This window comes from Dama dama, chromosome 5, assembly GCF_033118175.1.
Source record: "Dama dama isolate Ldn47 chromosome 5, ASM3311817v1, whole genome shotgun sequence".
Taxonomy (NCBI): domain Eukaryota; kingdom Metazoa; phylum Chordata; class Mammalia; order Artiodactyla; family Cervidae; genus Dama; species Dama dama.
Window position 1 is genome coordinate 13903991 of NC_083685.1, and position 17616 is coordinate 13921606.

The 17616-nt window shown below is 41.2% G+C and overlaps 1 long non-coding RNA gene across 2 annotated transcripts in view; it reads left to right on the top strand.

The window, feature by feature from the left end:
• The first annotated feature begins 363 nt into the window (after positions 1-363).
• LOC133055723 (uncharacterized) overlaps positions 364-17616 on the top strand; it is a 30349-nt gene continuing 13096 nt past the window's right edge. Inside the window, exons 1-2 of one of the 2 annotated variants that reach the window (XR_009692693.1) lie at positions 364-439; positions 15091-15326. This is a non-coding gene — a long non-coding RNA (uncharacterized LOC133055723). Of the gene's footprint in view, positions 440-15000; positions 15327-17616 lie in introns of those variants that run through there. The other variant, XR_009692692.1, reaches the window with a different exon arrangement.

Sequence of the window (17616 nt, forward strand, 5' to 3'; positions counted from 1 at the left end):
TTTTAACTGAAACTAGTCCAATAAAAAGTTCTATTTCTTTCTTTTCCTTTTTAAAGAAGTGTTATTTCTTTACACGGTCCTTTCATTATTCCCCCAGAAATTTGGGGAGGTTTTTGCAATCATCATACATTTGAAATACCAGCTGCTAACTTCAACCCAATTTTCTGCCCTGTTTGAAAAGGATTTTTTGTTTGGGTTTAGTGGGGTTAGGATTGAGAGTGTGTGTGCGCGCGCATGTGTGCCCAGATAGATAGAGAAAAAAAGAGAAAAGCACACAAATAGTTTTGCTTTGAAGTTGCTACATAATTACTGTTAAGATCTACCAACATGTACTGCGAGACAGCGCTGCTTACTCAAATCTGGTGATTGAGCAGGCAAGCAGCGTCTGGGAAGACTTAAGGATGGATGAAATGGAAGCATCGGAAGAAATGCAACCAAGGTAGACGGAAAGATGTTTTCTGTTGTTCTCTTGTAGAGACGCATTAGGGAAAGAGAGGGCAAGGGGAGGAAGGGATACTGGGGGAAAAAAAGAAAAGAAAACATTTCTGGAGAAAGGACCAGAAAGATATAAGAATTGAGGGAGGGAGGGGGGGAAAAAAGGAGGGAAGGATGGAAAGAGGGAGGGAGGGGTGAGAGAGAAAGAAAGATACTAAGCTGTTTTATCTTCCTGCGCTTCCCTTTTCAAAGCCCTATGTCCTTGGTGGAGACATTAAACCTTACATATGGAATGCAGCAAATAAAAAAAGAGGGGGCAATATAGTGAGTTTCCCTTGTTCATTTCCTTTGTTGGAATACTGGCTTGGAACATCTGAAGAGAAAACAGTCGCAAAGTTGGAGAATTTCTTCTTTCAGCAGGCTCTTTCCGCAAAAGTTGTTTATGTCACAGTGCCCCCTGGAGTATGGCCGGGAAGGGACCCCTAATGTCCCCCCTCTAGCTCCCTACTCTTGACTTGTTTTTCTTACCATGGGGAGGGGAGGAAGGACTGGAAAATTTTGAAACAATCTCAGAAGCTTCTGAAGAGCTGCCACTGGCCAGGGGAGAGGAGGATTTCAAGAAATGACTTCCGATTTATTTCGGATAGTTAGGGGAAAGGGGAAGGAGGGAATAAAACCCTTCCTTCTCTTCATTTTTTTTTTTCCTTCCCCCTTACCCCCTTAATCCTATTTTAGTTGAGGTCTGACCTTGGAAATTTCCAAAAGACTTTAATCTCCTGTACTCCAAATTGCTAAAAGGAGCTCAAAGAGAGCGTGTGTGCGTGTGGGTGAAAGGCGGTTTTAAATTGTTTATTTATGAATGGGTTAGACTTTCCTGATAGTAAGAATGTTAACTAGTTCATTAGGTACTCTCGGTACATTTAAGTCTTTTTTAGTTTTTCTTTTTATTCCCTTCTCTCTCCCTCTCTCTCTCCTTTTTCAGACAAATACATTTAATCACCAAAACACAGCAGAGAAAAAAATGATCTTCAGTTCTGCCTTCTGCCTCTGGGCAGACCTGACCCACTTGAACGTTAATATTCTCAGATAACTAGGAAATGCCATTTAGTATTTTCTATAACTACATGGCTGTCCTCCACCCTCCAACTCTCCCAGAGAAAACAAATTACCTTCCTGTTGCAAGAAGGGTGGGGGGAGTTGGGGGGGGGGGGTTGCTGGAGGTGGAAAACCCAAGAGAAGAATCATTTCCATACATAGTTCCCAGATATAAAGGAAATCCAGGCTCTATGCTGATCTCAAATTTGGGGAGGTACAAACTCATTGAAATCATTCAGCATTTTATTTTTCAGATGAAAGGCCCTCCTTTTGCATTACTGGGGAGAGTTCTGATGTAATCTGAAGTGTCACATTGGAGGGGTCTTGGTGATTAAGTCTTTTCCATTTCTTTCATTAAAGGGCTGATTTTCCTGAGGTTGGTTATAACTTCATTCCAATCTGAAATTTCACCCACCCACCCTGCAAAAAGGTCTATATGTACAACTGATTTTTAGAAAGAATAACAAATCCAGTTGTATACTTATTTTTTAACTGCTTTTGATTTTATTGAACTACGAAACGCAGAAACCACTTTGCTGTCATTCTCAAAGGTCCATTCTAAATCACAAGCTACGTCAAGGTATAATTACTCACATTTAAAACATTCTGTAATTATAGGAGGAAAGAATAGAAAAATGGCTTTAAAGAAAGGAATTGTTGGAAGCAATTGACTCTCAAGAAATGTCTGTCTTTTATAAAGTTCATAATTTCCCAGTAAATTCTTTTAAGTTAATAAACATATTAAACATAAAGAACCTTTTAAAAGCACTCCCCCCCACCACCATCTGCCACCACACATACACACACAGGGAAAAAAAAAAAAACCTAAATTCTTTTAAAATGTGCGTTTTTTTAAAGACCTCAGAGACGGAAATATTTCTCAGGAAATGTCAAACATGAGCGTCTACATAATATCTACATGAAATAATAAATCAAACTCAGCTTTTTTTTATCTGACAAAACACAATAAACGGGTTTGGAACATTATTTTTGCGCATGCTTTTTAGCTCTCAAAAAAAAAAAACTCCAATAATAGATAATGCCTTATTGGGAAAGATAACGTGTTTTCTTATAACTTGGTGGGAAAAGCTTTTTTTTCTTTGCCCTTTGTAAAGGAAATTAGACATATATTTGGCGGGGCGGGGAGGGGGGCAGGCAGAATATAATGTTTCACTGTGATACAAGCCAACAAAAACCCAGGAAATTCGAAGTCCAACTGATGTTCAGCTAAAAATTCACACCATTGTGCCCCTTTACTGACTACAGATTTAAGAGTCCAGAATGTCTGGGGGAACATTTCCTGACTTTCAGCCTCTCATGTCTAAACAGTAAATTGTTATTTAAACTTCAGCCAGTCTTAGAAGAACTGCTCACCCATTCCTTTTTTTTTTTTTTTTTTTGCTTCTTATATTTCTCCATGTATATTTTATGTCTTTGCTGGTCCTTGTTTCACATCACCTGAAATGTATACATTATATTGCATTTTAATCCCAGTGACTGATAGGCTTTCTGGGGAAACTGGAATCTTTTTTCAATGAGAAGAGTATTTAAGAAGAGAGGAGAAGAATGAGAGAAGCGGGATTTCCAAACTGAGAGAAACCAAGGACATAGAGCAAATAGAAAGGGAAAGATAAATCAAATGAAAAGGTTGGCGAATGGGGGCGTAGGGGGACCCCAGATGTTGTCCATGGCCTTGTTTGGGGCTGTGCCTAGAAAAACGTTAACCGTCAGGGACTCATGCCTTTGTGTAGGTTTCAGTTACAAAATCAAATTATAGAACCTAACATGCTGTCAGGAGCCCTTGCTAAATATTTAAACCCTCAAGTTCCACACCATTTGTGAATTCCAGATCATTAATTTACTACTGGATTGTTAATTACAACGGAGTAATGGAAAACCGGGCTTGTCGATTTTATGGACACCGCTCCTGTACAAGTGCCTGTTGGTACTTCCAGAGGCTAAAAGCTTAAACTTTAACTACATTTTAAGTATTTGGGACTGGGGTGAAAGGGGGACCTGTGAGTAAATGCTTTGAGCAGGTAAGTAGTTAGTTATTAAAATGGGCTTTGAAGCCCTCTCTTGGTGTATGTCTGCATATTTTAAGGGTCCCAGCAAAAAAACAACTTTTTTTTTAAATGCACCTAATTTAGATTTCATTGAATTTTCTGCACGCACTGATGTTAGGATATTTTGGTGGGTTTAATTCCCCCAACCCTTCTGTAAGAAAGAAAAGAAACTCTTTCTCGAAGAGATTTAGCAAGGGAAGAGAAATCCTTTTTAAAAAGCTTAGAGAACAGGGAGGGGGTGGGGGAATAAGTGGTAAGAAGGCTTTAATTTCTAAAGCTTTAATCCCAAAGGAGAAGGACAATCTACGGAAGAACTGAAACTAATTTACCTGAATTCCTTTGTCACTGCCTGGCTCTCCACTATTAAATGATTCTTTTCACTAGCCAATAAAACCGAATCCAAAGCCTGTTTGGGATGGAAGGGTGGTACGAGACCTACCCACTCCAGCAAAATGGAAAGCCAGTTTTCTATGCTATTTGTTTTAGTTTCCCCAAAAGGATTTTCAGAGAGAGAGCTGGGAGTTCAGGCCACCCTACTTGGGTCTCACTTAGATAGGGAAACATGGGGAACGCGTTGGCTCTTGTTCCCAGAACTGAACGCTTCCTCAGTGTATTCCAGAAAAGAAAGAGAAAGTACCTGCATCTTAGGTCGACAAACCGGTAGCTGTTTTGTCTTTGTTTCCCTCTCATGGGCTGTTTTAGGATCTCTGCCAAGGCAAAGGGTTGTGGAAGTGATTGCTGCTCTTCAGAAAACAGTGCAGACTTTCTGCAACTTCATATCTCTACCTTTGTAAAACAACAGATAGAGCTACCGCCGACCATCTGGAAGATGTCACAGAAGATGTTTACGAAAGATTGGGGGGGGGGGTCCTTAAAAGCAAGTAGCTGTATAAAAATACTGAGTTTTTTTTTTTTTTAACATCACGACGCGACTTTCATTCTATTCCTGACATCCCGTCGGTCAGGATGGCAAAGAATATACGAGAGAAAGCATTAAAAGTGCCTAATCACGACTACTAACAAGGAAAAGTACCCAGCATGGAGTAAACACTCAATAGCTGTTATTTAATTTTAATAGAAGTAATAGCCTTTCAAACTCTTTTGTCCCCCTTTGAAACTAGAAAGGGCCCCTCCACCTTTTATTACAGGAAATCAAGCCGAGGAAGAAATGAAGATAAGATAAAACTGCTCAGTAATCACCGTTCCTGGGTTTTCCAACCTCGAGTGAGGTTTTGAGGCCTTGATTCCAAGTCTCTTTGCCCAGACAATGACAAGCACCCAATTGAAAAATGGATGAACTAAAGCTTTTCGCTGTTCTCCTGTCCAAATTGGATTGGTTACCCAATCTGACTGAGTGCTTAGAAATTAGTCAATAAGGCAACTAATTAATAATTTGACTGGGTGGGGGGTGGGGGTGGAGGAGAAGTCAATTTCTCAGCTGCACACAGATGTAAGTCAGGGGAAATCTTGAGGCCCCTTGCTACATAATTCTAGCAAAAGCTTGTTGTTTTGAAAATCTTGTAGGCTGATTTAAAACAGGAATTCTGGGTTTAGTTTACTTTGTATTAAGCCTTTTCGTCTCAATGAAATAATATAGTGGAGAGAGATCTCAATGAAATAATATAGTGGAGAGAGATGATATACAGAGAAAAAAAACAAAACTGTGAGAGTTAATACAAGATATAGTAAACATATATTCTCTATAATATGTATTTATAAACTATCTTGTGTAATAATATAGTCATTATAATCATAATGCAGAAGGTATTCACTATGTCCTAGGTATGTGCTGAGTAAGTGCTTTGCAAATGTTATCTTATTTAATCCTATGAGGGAGGTGCTATGATACTATGACCCCCAATTTACAGGTAAGAAAACTGAAGCCCAGAGAGGTCAGCCATTTAAAAACCAGGATCATATAACAGTCAAAAGAAACAGCAAGATTTTGAACCTAGGGTCACAGATTCCAAACACTGCTTTCCTATTCCTCTCCTCTAAGACCATGGAGAAAATTAACCAGTGATCTTGTTGCCAACTTTCTTCCTGCTTAAGGGAAAACTAAATGGCTTCAAAAACTGGCCCTAATTTGATGTTTGTCCATGGACAAAGCATGTCCCTCCGGACCTCAGTTTTCCCTGGACACAGTCAGAGAGATCCTGTAACAGCAGCTCCACAAAATCACCTTATCATGCCACACTTCAGGCTCTATCAAGAAATATGTTTTCAAAAACTTATCAGATCTTCTGTCTGTACCCACAGATGGCAAAACTTGAAAAGAGACTCGAAATTTTTGTTTGTTTGTTGCATTTTTAAAATTTTTATTTTATATTGGAATATAGATGATTTACAATGATGCATTAGTTTCTGGTGTACAGCGAAGTAATTTAGTTATACATACATAAACATATATCTATTGTTTTCAGATTCTTTTCCAGGTAGGTTATTAGAGGGTATTAAATAGAGTTCCCCATGCTACACAACAGGTCTTGTTGATTATCTATTTTTTAAAAATTTTTATATGGAACATAGTTGATTTACAATGCTAGATTCAAGTTTACAGCAAAGTGATTCAGTTATACATATACATGGATCTATTCTTTTGACACTAGGGTTTTTCAATCTGGACTAGACCTTAAGAGATTGTTTAGAGAGGCTTCATCAAGTTATTAAGAACAAGAGTAGTCTGGGTTTAATTCATACTCTACCACTCACTAGGAAAGTGGGTCTCAGTGGCCTCACTTGTAAAACTGGAACAATGGGATTAATAACACAGACATAAATACATATTCCATAGGGTTGTGAGGGTTAGATAAGAAAATGCTTTATATAGTGAGGGACACAGTGCTAGGAACATTGGGGATGCTCAGTATGCACTTTCTACAGTAAGGATGATGGCGGTGTTGGAGATGATGAAGACAGTGATAATGATGGTGGGTGACAATGGTGATGATGATGGTGGTGGTGATGATGATGGTGGTGGTGATGATGGTGGTGGTGGTGATGATGGTGATGGTGATGATGATGATGGTGATGATTCTGATCATGAAGGGAATGATGGTGACATTAAGTCATTCAGTTAACAGCTTAGGAACCTGAGACACACCCCCCCCCAAAAAAAATTATATGCTAATAAGCAGCCTAGCCAAAACTAGAAATCCATCTCCCTGGAGCTGGCCCACTGCCTCATGCTAAAAATAAGTGCAGCAGGATTTGGCTGAAGGAAGCTGGGAACAGCAAGTCAGGTCGTGGCTGAGAATCAGCATGGTTTTGGCTCCCCCTCCACCCCGAGCTCATTTTACAATGCCAGAGAAATCACTCTGTCCTCACCAGACCTCGTTCACTGCCTTTTATGGATGATGACACCTCCTGATGTTTAACTGAGAGGTAGGGGAAGAAGGTGAGGTCTAGCAAACTGCTTTTTAAACAGTAGCTCCCAGTGATCCTACTGCAGCTGGTCTCACACTGCATTCTGAGAAATTCTCCCACAGAGAGTTGACTTACTTTCTGGTTACTGCCCAAGAGACAAAATAACCTACTGAATTTGTCTATTTAATCTTCCAGATGGGGCTAAGTAGTCCCTCAAGGAGCTTGAGATCAAGCCAGTAAGAAATGAGATTTGAAAGAAAACAGGAGCATGAGAGAGGGGAGAAGTACATATATTTCATGCCAAGTAGTAACAGAATTGATATTTTGGGTCAGCACACATCCCCAAAGAGCACTGAGTCTTCCCAATAAGGAGAATAAAATTAGTTGTAAGATTTAAAGCAGCTCTACCTCAACGTACAGCCACCCCAGGAATTCAAAGCTAATACACAGGAATAGGTGATGCTATTTCCCTTAAGGTACCCATGGCAGACATTACTAACAGATACTGGCATCCTCCACTAAGCCCAAAACTGCCTCCCAAGGCTTCTCACAGAACTCTAGGCAGCCATGAGCAATCGATCAGAGTGGACACGCAGATGAAAATGATTTTCCACTTAGCACATGGGAGCAAGACCCCGTAAATGATTCATAGGGTCCTGAGCTGCTGAAAAAACCATTAAGTGACTAGGTCATGGGAGAGGTTACAGCCAGATTTAGCCCTCCCAGTATAATCCCATTCCAAACACTGTGGGTGATATTTCATTCATTCATTCACTCATCCATTCATCCATTCACTCATCCACACATTCATTCATTCATCCATTCATTCATTCATTCACTCATTTATTCATTATTCATTCATTTTCTTATTTATTCCTTCAATCACTCATTTTCCCATTCATTCACTCATTCCCTCTGTCATTCATTCTTTAACCAATATTTACTTATTCTGCATTCTATATGCCAAACTGTCCCACATGCTGAAGACCTAAAAGTGAACAAGACAGACTCAATCCTGTCTACAGGGAGATTATAAAAAGGGCATGGGGCGAGGTGGAGAGGTGAGTGGGAAAAAAAAGTGTTGTTTTTTTGGTCACAGAAAAAAAAATTAAATGTAACAATCACATAATTCATTATTTCTTTTTAATTGTGGTCACTGCAACAAAGAGTAATACTGCATGCTCTGAGAGCAGAAAGCAGGGACTCAGCTTAGCCTGGTGGGGAAAGGTGAGGAGGGGAATCAAAGTGTCCCAGAGGAAGAAACATTTGAGGTGAACACTGAAGGATGAGGAGTTAACTAGACATAGAGGGGAAAGGGCTTCCAGGCAGAAGGAATGGCTTCTGTAGAAGCCTGGAAGGATGGAAGCATTTTCATCACTGAAAATGAGAGGTCAGAGGGACCAAAGCCCAGGGAAGGCCTGAAGGCGTGAGCTAGATGATGCTACAGAGGTGAGCAGGGGGCAGTGTTCCCTCCCAAACATGAGTCCCGGTGTGACCCTCACCTGCTAAGAACCCTTCAGTGACTGCCCCCTGCCCTCACAATGAACTCCAAACCCCTCACCATGTTCTGGCTCCAATCACCTCTCCACCTCGCCCCATGCCAGCCTTTCTCACTGGACACTGAACCCAGATTAAACAGTTTCCAGAATGGGAAGCACTGCACTGCAAGCCCCATAGGAGCAGAAACAACGTGTGTTTTGTTTCCTGCTGTGTCCCCAGTGCCCAGGGTCCTGGCACCATGCCAGGCATAGAGATGAACTTGAGAAATACTGTAAATGTACGAATGAGTGATCCTTTGACCCCACCCTTGGCATAGTGCCTCGCACAACACACTGAAGGTATAAACGTTAGACAAGAGCAGGGACGAAAGAGGAACAGAGGGAGGAGGGGGAAGGAGGGTGGGAAGGAGGAAGGAAGGAGAGGGAAGGAGGCAAAAAGGAATGGGGGCTGAAAGGAAGGAGGAAGGACGGAAGCGAAACATCTTATGTGAGTATTGGGACAAGGTCATGCCATAACAGAGCGTTTCAAAGCTCTAATTCTCATCCTAAAAGACAGTGAATCTAAATATTTCAGAACAAATGATTTAAACAATGTTTTAAACAAACAAGTGTTTAAAAAAAAAAAAAAAAGATTCAGACTTACCAAGCTGGCAACACAGGGTCCGGTAGGGAGAAGGAGGCCTGACTGTATCAAGATGGGTGGGGCCCATTTGGACGCTTCCAGCCAAAAAGCATTTTTGTGGCCTCGTAATTTCTGAAAGCTCTTGGCGAGGCTAACTGACTCCAGGCTCAGTCTCCTGCAAAGACCTCAATCTCTGCCATCCCCTTAGTTCACCATCACGTAACCTAACCCAGGCCAGGCTGTCGGCTGGGCCTCAGTTTCCCCACCTATAAAAAGAAATCCTTGGGTTATATCATCTCTAATCCAGCCCTAACACTGTGAGTCTCTCTTAGGTTTTCTTCCTGGAATCCCTTCCTATCCATCCACCTCAGCTCTGAAAATATTAACAATCATAATTACTATAATAATAGTAATTATTCTTATACTAGCTACCACTTACTGAAGCACTTTGTTTTTCATCTTTGCAACTGTCACATAAGGTTGATCTATGATCTTCATTTTACAAGGAGGAAACTGAAATTCAGAGAAGTTATGTACCTTGCCCAAAGTAACACAGCCAAGTAAGTGAAAAGCAGGAATCTGATCTCAGACATGTTCAAACCCAAAGCCCATCCACCCCTTCCTTTATCCACAAATCTAACAGGCCCCAGCAGGACAGATGTTTACTGAACACAGACACAGATTCCCTAGTTAGCTTGTGAAGCAAGGGGGAAAACAGGCAAAGGAATATGTAAGTATGGTAGTAACATTATTATTGTTTGCCAGCCTCTCTTTTTCCTTTCTTTCTGGGGTGAGGGGTAAAATTGTCTTTCATATATACACAGATTATGGAGTTTTAGGGGCTAGTACCTCTGTCATCCTTTTAGTTCTAATGTAACCATGAAGCACACAACCCTGCCAATGGCAGCAGTCACGTGGGACCTAGGTCACATGACCCATCCTGCGCTATTATAGTACGATATTAACCATCACCCGGTCACAATGATTGGTGATTGGTTCAAGTACTGAGCATGTGACCCAAAACAGCCAATAACAGCCCTCCCCTGCTCCTAAGTTCTGAAGGAAAGGCTTTCTCTTTTCTCTAGAGCTGCTATGCTGATACGGAGAAGGCAATGGGAACCCACTCCAGTACTCTTGCCTGGAAAATCCCAGGGACGGCGGAGCCTGGTGGGCTGCCATCTATGGGGTCGCACGGAGTCGGACACGGCTGAAGCGACTTAGCAGCAGCAGCAGCAGCTATGCTGATGTGATAGAAGCTTCAAGTTTCCTGTGACCTTGCCCCCATGGCCACTCACCCACAGATGCCATGAAAGGGAAGCCCCCCTGTCAGAGGGAAGAATGTGGCCAATAGAGAAGATGAAATGAGAGTCAAGGAGAAAGGAGCCCTCACCCCATAGATGGGCTGCTGACACCAACTCCACACTTGTCCTTCCCAGTTACTGAGCCAGTGAGGGCCTGAGATGTGATTTAGCCACTTGCAATCAGGATTGCATAGTTGTGGTCATATCCCACCACATACACGAACACAATATGTCTGCTACCTAGAATTGGGCAAAAAGACCTGGAAAAGGGCATTGAGGAGAAAAAGAGGCAAGGAAGAAATATAGACAGAAAAGAAACCCCAAATTACCATTTCCTTCCCATCCAGTCTTGCCTCAATCTCTGACCCATGCTCATGCATTCATTATCATCTGGGCTTCAGTTTCCCCAGAAAATCATGTCTTCTCTTAACCAAACAGCTACCAAACAGCTTTTTTTTTTTTTCTATATTACCTCACTTATTCCTCACTAAAACCTGCAAAATAGAAAAGTTATATCCATTCTGCAGAGGAGAAAACTTAGCCACAGAACAATTAAATTACCACATAATTAAGTGGCAGAGCCTAAAGTTTTGAACCAAAATCATGTAACTTTAAAATCCATCCATTTAAAAAAACAACAAGAAAACTACTTCCAACAGTCTCCCCCATCAATGACACATTGGTTTGGATGCCAGCACTTTCGATGGAGTTATCCCTCTTCTCTTTCTGCTCTGATATGTCAAGGGTTGCCTGGGCCTGAAGGTCTGAAATTAACCAGGCACATCCTGATACAAGAGGATGTTTCTTTTCAGCAGCACAAGAGCTTACAGGTAGTTTGATCCTAAGAGGAAATATCCCCAGGGCAGTGGCTGGCAGCAAGTAGTAGGCTCCCTCCACTTCCAGAAGTCAGTGCCTGTGTGTGTGGAAGGCAATTAGGACAGCCCACTTGTTAATACAAAGGTGAAGATATGAACATCAGGATGTCTAGTGGGTATGGAATAAAGCCGGACAGAGGCTTTTGAAAGCAGACAAGATGAGGAAAGTGACGTATAATATTGTCACTTACACTGCTTTGAACCCCCAAACCAAAAGAACTTTTAAATCTATACTCAGTGTTACTTTTCATCCTAGGGAAGAAAGAGAGGGTCTGATGACCCATAGCAATCTGTACCTAGACTCTACTCAGCCAGAAATTATTGAGCACCTACTATATGCCAGCTACTGTTCTAGTTACTGAGGACACGGGGGTGAACAGGACAACTTTCCCCAAACCCTCCTTCTGAGCCATAGATCCAGTCGTGGCATACTCCCGGCCTAAAACCATCAGTGGCTCCCCATTGCCCACAGAATCAAGTTCAAATCCCTCAGTATGGTCTACAAAGTATTTCATTGTCCAGCCTCTTCAATTTCATCTCTTTCACACTGCTCACCATCCCCAATCCTTCCGATTCATGCTGTGGCTATACTGAAATTTTTCCAGTGTGCCCTGACTCCCAGGTTTTCAGACTTTTCTACCCCTCTCCCTTGGAGCACTATTCTAACACCACCAGTGTCCTCCTGCCCACTCCCTGGTCATCTCACTCTTACTTATCCCTCAGTATACATGTCACCTCTTCAGGAAGTTTTCTTGACCCCTTTTCCACATCAGTGTTAAGCATCTTTTTTTTAATTTAACTTTACATACATTATTGGTTTTATACATAAATAAAAAAGAAAAACTACAGTGCTTTGTCACAACTTAAAATTTTTTACAACTATTACATTTTGCTAGAGTATAACTTATATTTTACTCGTGGTAGAATGTATTCATTAAAAACTCCAACTCCATATATATATCAAAATGTAAAGCCCTTAGCTATCTTTCTGTTATTTTTATCAATTATTTTATCAATTATTATCACTATTAAATTTTATCATATAAAATCTTCCCTTAAGTTTGTTGCACTTTCTATATCAGCAGAATAATTTTATATCATATACAATTCAAAAAATGAATAGATACTAACATCAGTCATCAGATTTCTGGACCTTAATGTCAAAAATGAGATTATGTTCTCTGGTATGAATCTTTTCTTCTGTAAACTTTTTTAAACTTTTTATTTTATATTGGAGTATAGCTGATTAGGGCTTCCCTGGTGGCTCAGTGGTAAAGACTCTGCCTACAATGCAGGAGACACAGAAGATGCCGGTTCAATTCCTGGGCCAGAAAGTTCCCCTGGAGAAAGTCATAGCAACTCACTCCAGTATTCTTGCCTGGAGAAGCCCACAGGAGCCTGGTGGGCTACAGTCCATATGGTCCCAAAGAATCGGACACAACTGAAACTGCTTAGCACTCACACACACATAGCCAATTAACAATGTAGTGATAGCTCCAGGTGGACAGCAAAGGGACACAGCCATACATATATATGTATCCATTCTCCCCCAAACTTCCTTCCCATCCAGGAGTGTTAAGCATCTTTAAATGATAGTGTTGTTTTGTTAGCATCACATCTCTCTCTTCCTTCTCTAGTAACAGAAAATCCTTCCTCCTGTGGAGAATGCGTTCGAAGGCATTCAGTGGGCTATCCCATGCTCTTATCTTAGCCACAGATGACTTGAGCCAGGAATATCATCACCGAGCTATCACTGAGACCCCACTAAACACTAAATGCCACAAAAGAAGGACAGACCTATATATGTATAATTATGGCTGTGTTGCTTCCCAGATGGCGCTAGTGGTAAAGAATCCACCTGCCAGTGCAGGAGAGTAAGAGACACAGATTCAGTCCCTGGGTCAGGAAGATCCCCTGGAGGAGGGCATGGCAACCCACTCCAGTATTCTTGCCTGGAGAATCCCATGGACAGAGGAGCCTGGTGGGCTACAGTCCATGGGGTCACAAAGAGTGAGACCCGATTGAAGTGACTTAGCATGCACAGGAGAAAACAACACAACATTGTAAAGCAGTTTCCCTCCAATTAAAAAGCAAATTAGAGAGAGAGAAAAGGACAGGTTTGTTGGCTTCGCTGTCCTGACCTCAGCACCTAACACAGGTGGAGAATCCGCAGGTAGGTTATCAATAAATATATTTGAATAGATGAAGGAAGAAAACTTAATTTGCTTTTACATTTGATCAAGCTAAAAACAACTGAGGTTTTCTACCACCAAAACTTCATATTTTAGGTCACAGAGAACCAAATTTCAGTTTAAAGAACATGGGTGCAAATCCTAGCTTTGCCATTTAAGAACTCAGTGGCATTTGGCAGGGGGTTTAAACTCTTTAAGGTTCAGTTTTTCTCGCTTATAAAATGGGATTTAAAATGAACTTGCTGGGACTTCCCTGGTGGTCCAGTGGCTAAGACTCCATGTTCCAATGCAGGGGACCTGGGTTCAATCCCTGGTCAGGGAACTAGATCCCACATACCACAAATAAAGATCCCATGTGCCACAAGGAAGATCAAAGATCTCTCATGCCGCAACTAAGACCTTATACACCCAAATAAGTAAATAAAAATATTTTTAAATGAAATGAGCCTGCTTCATTGGGATATGATGAGGGATAAAAAAGACTGTATTTGCAAAATTCTTAGGGCAGGCATTGGTACTCGGTGGGAATCAGTAAACATTAGTAGTCTCTGAGACTATTTAAACTAAGGACTCTAAGCTGAATTTAAACTAAGCTCCAAGCATTAGAGATTCCTATTCAGAAGAGTTGCAACTAGACATCTGTTGACATCAGAAAGATCCATCCACACTGTCCCTTGACCAAGCAGATCTGCATTGGGAACTAAATAGTCAACAAAAGGCACATTTTACAGCCTCAACTAGTCAGGAGTTTCCCATGATGCCTTAAGGAGCATCAATTTGCCACATCCACTACCCTTGTCTACACCTCGGCATCAACCTGGATTGAAACGGCTACAATAAAAGACAGAGAAATGCCTGCTAGTTATTTCCATTTTGTGGGCTTTGAAATGCTTATCTTTGTCATACTTTTCTCATGGGATTTGATTTAGTGAAGTGTTTTAATTACCTAGAAACTCTGAAACGTTGGTGGTGTTTCCTTGGGTAAGCGTGGTTGTTCCTGAAAGGGATGACTAAAAATAAGGCTATTTTTAGGAGAGAAAACTGGCTCATTTCCTCTCTGTCAAATCCACTTAGCTTCTTTCACCTACCAAAACGTAGCACTGAATGTACCAGAACACCGTTGCTTGGTGCCCAGCTGCGGTCTGAAGCCCTGTTGGTAGTACTGCCTTGTGGGTAAAAGCATGAACTCTAGAAGCAGAAAGACAAGTGGAGTGACCTTGGGGAGGTTAGCTGAATTCACAGAGTTAGTTTTCAAATAGGGGAAATGGAGAGCCATAGTTGTGCTGGTTGATGTCCTAGTTCCAGCTGCCATCCTCCCAAAAGCAGACCCTACATCATGTACTTGTGTGCGGGTAACTTATTCAGAACATGATATCAAAAAGTAGGAGTGAACTAATGAGGAAGGAACAAGGATATTTTTAAAAGTGCATTATCAAGGTCTGTGGTATAGGCAACAGAGTCTTGATTTTGCACAGAGTATTTATTCAACAATCCATGGTTAGGTCCCTGCACTTCTAGACAGAACTTGGGTGCCACCTAGCAGGCTCTTAAAGCACCAAAGAAGGTCCTGGGACAGAAATGCAGAAATCCAGGGAACAGGTCCTTCAGACTGTCAACTGAGGTGTGTCTGAGTTCCCAGGGAACTGTCCACCACCGCTGAGGCTGAAATCAGAATTGGCTGGAGGAGATGCGGAACACGGGAGCCACAGCACCTGGGACCTCTACCTAGAACTCTTCGACAAAAGTGAAAATAGATGAGCATGGATCCTGGCGGATAATAAGCAACTCAGTGCACTCAATAAGTAAGGGCTGCAAGTAGGTGTGCTGAGTAACTTGTAACTCCACAAGTACTACATGGTCAACTCAAAATAACAGGTGAGTTTCCTCTCATGTGCCAACTCTGATCAAATGGAAGTGGCTGCCTTGAGCCCTGTTGAGACAAGGCTTCTGAGATACCATCTGAGCCCAGTGGGAAGGAGTGTGGTGATGGATTATTGATCTCTGCCACTAAAGTGGGGTACATATACTGCTAATCTTGTATGGCCAATACTTAAGGTTTATCGATTGTCTCCGTCTTCAATCGTTCCAATTCACACTTAGAGGTTAAGTGTCCAACCCATGTCAAATAAGGACAATACCTGTGCTTGACCTTCTTGACTCACAGGAAGACTTTGAAGTGGTAAATTTGAAAACGCTTTGGAAACACATAGGATGCACATAAATGTGAGAACTTCCCAGCCAGCTCCCTCCTCCCCATTTCATGGGGAGGAACCCTTGGGAATAAGGAGGTTCTCTGAGAAGATAAACCTGGTTTTCTTCTTGCTACTTAAACACACTACATGAGACTGATGGTTAGGGGACACTTGTTTGCACCCCAGTGTTCACAGCAGCACTATTCACAACAACCAAGATATGGAAGCAACCTAAATGTGCATCAACAGATGAATGGATAAAGAAGATTCATATTTTATTACTCAGAGAAAAGAATGAAGCAATATCATTTACAGCAGCACAGATGGACCTGGAGAGTGTCATAATTAGGTGAAATAGGTCAGACTGAGAAAGACAAATAGCATATGATAACACACATGCGTGGAATATTTAAAATGCTACAAATGAACTTATTTACAAAACAGAAAGAAACTCACAGGCATAGGAAACAAGCTTATGGTTACCAAAGGGGAAAGGTGGGGAGGAACAAATTAGAAGATACATACCAGTATATATATAAAATAGATAACCAAAAATGACCTACTGTTTAACACAGGGAACTATACTCAGTATCTTCTTCTAAAACTTTTCATTTTATATTTGAGTATAGCCAGTTAACAATATTGTAATAGTTTCAGGTGGGCAGCAAAGGGACTCAGTCATACATATACATGTATCCATTCTCCCCCCTCCCCCCTGAACTCAGTATCTTTTAATAACCTATAACGGAAAAGAATCAGAAAAAGAATATATATACACACACATCTTAAACTAATAAAACATTGTAAATCAACTATACTTCAGTAACAAAAAAATTTTTTTAAATTATATGACTTGCCTGATACCCCAAAGAAGGGCTAGCCCCACAGCTATTTCTCAGTACTTTCTCTGTTGCTCTAGCCATAAGTAGGTGCTAACCCTTGCTACCTAATTACCCTTCAGTCCGATCATCTTTCCCCCAGAGTTCCTATTCACCATCTCCCAGTGATGAGTGAAGGTAAGGTGGCTCCATCTCTGGAATTTAGACTGATGAATTCTCCCATTTCCTCCCTGACCCTCTAAAATTCCCACCTCTTTCCCCATTCTGGGTCTTGAGTCCCTGTAGAGGGCTCTGTCAGGGGCTCCCCAGGGAGCAGTGGTCCCCTACATTTAGGAGCCCAACCCCAGGAGACCAGAACACTTCCTGCCGGGAGATCACCCAGAGAGACCCAGGCCTTCACCTTTGCTCTGAGCTCATAGTCAGCAGAAAGCACCTGCAATTCTTCAGCTTCTCTTGCACGCATAGTCCTTCGCATGGGCTGGGCTCGCAGCTCCAGCTGATGGAAGCAAATCAGGGACTTGATAAGTGAGGAGACACAGATGGAAACCCCCACTGCCAGAGGGAGCAGAGGGGAGGGCTGACTTCACTTATTCCTAGCAGTCTCATGCCTGTTGTTCAAAAGAAAAAAAAGGGCATATCTTCATTTTCCCCCATAATATATCTGATGGATGTTCAAATTCCAATATAGGGAAAAGAAAAACGTTTCTTTGATCTCACTTCCCACAGGTATCTGTAGTTACCAGTTTAATGTGTCCTTCCAGACTTTAAAGACTTTTTCTTAGATAAAAAGATTATACCACATAATATCATCTTATAATTTATGTTTTTTCACTTAAGTGTAGGACATTAAGATTGTTTCCCATTTTTAATTGGTAATCTGTCCAAAAATGTAATTAATACTGAAAATTACCTGAAGAATGTTCATTTCGAATAATGGTAACACTGCAAACAAGGTTTCCTTTTTATCCTGTATTTTTTTCTCTCAATATAAAAACCATTTTATTGTCTCAAAAAATAAAATTAAGAATATTAAAAAGATAGTTTCCAATTTTTCAATATTATAAACAACATAGCAATGGATATCTTCATTCATACATCTTGCATGCTATTCCTGTTTGTTTGTTCTTTTATAGT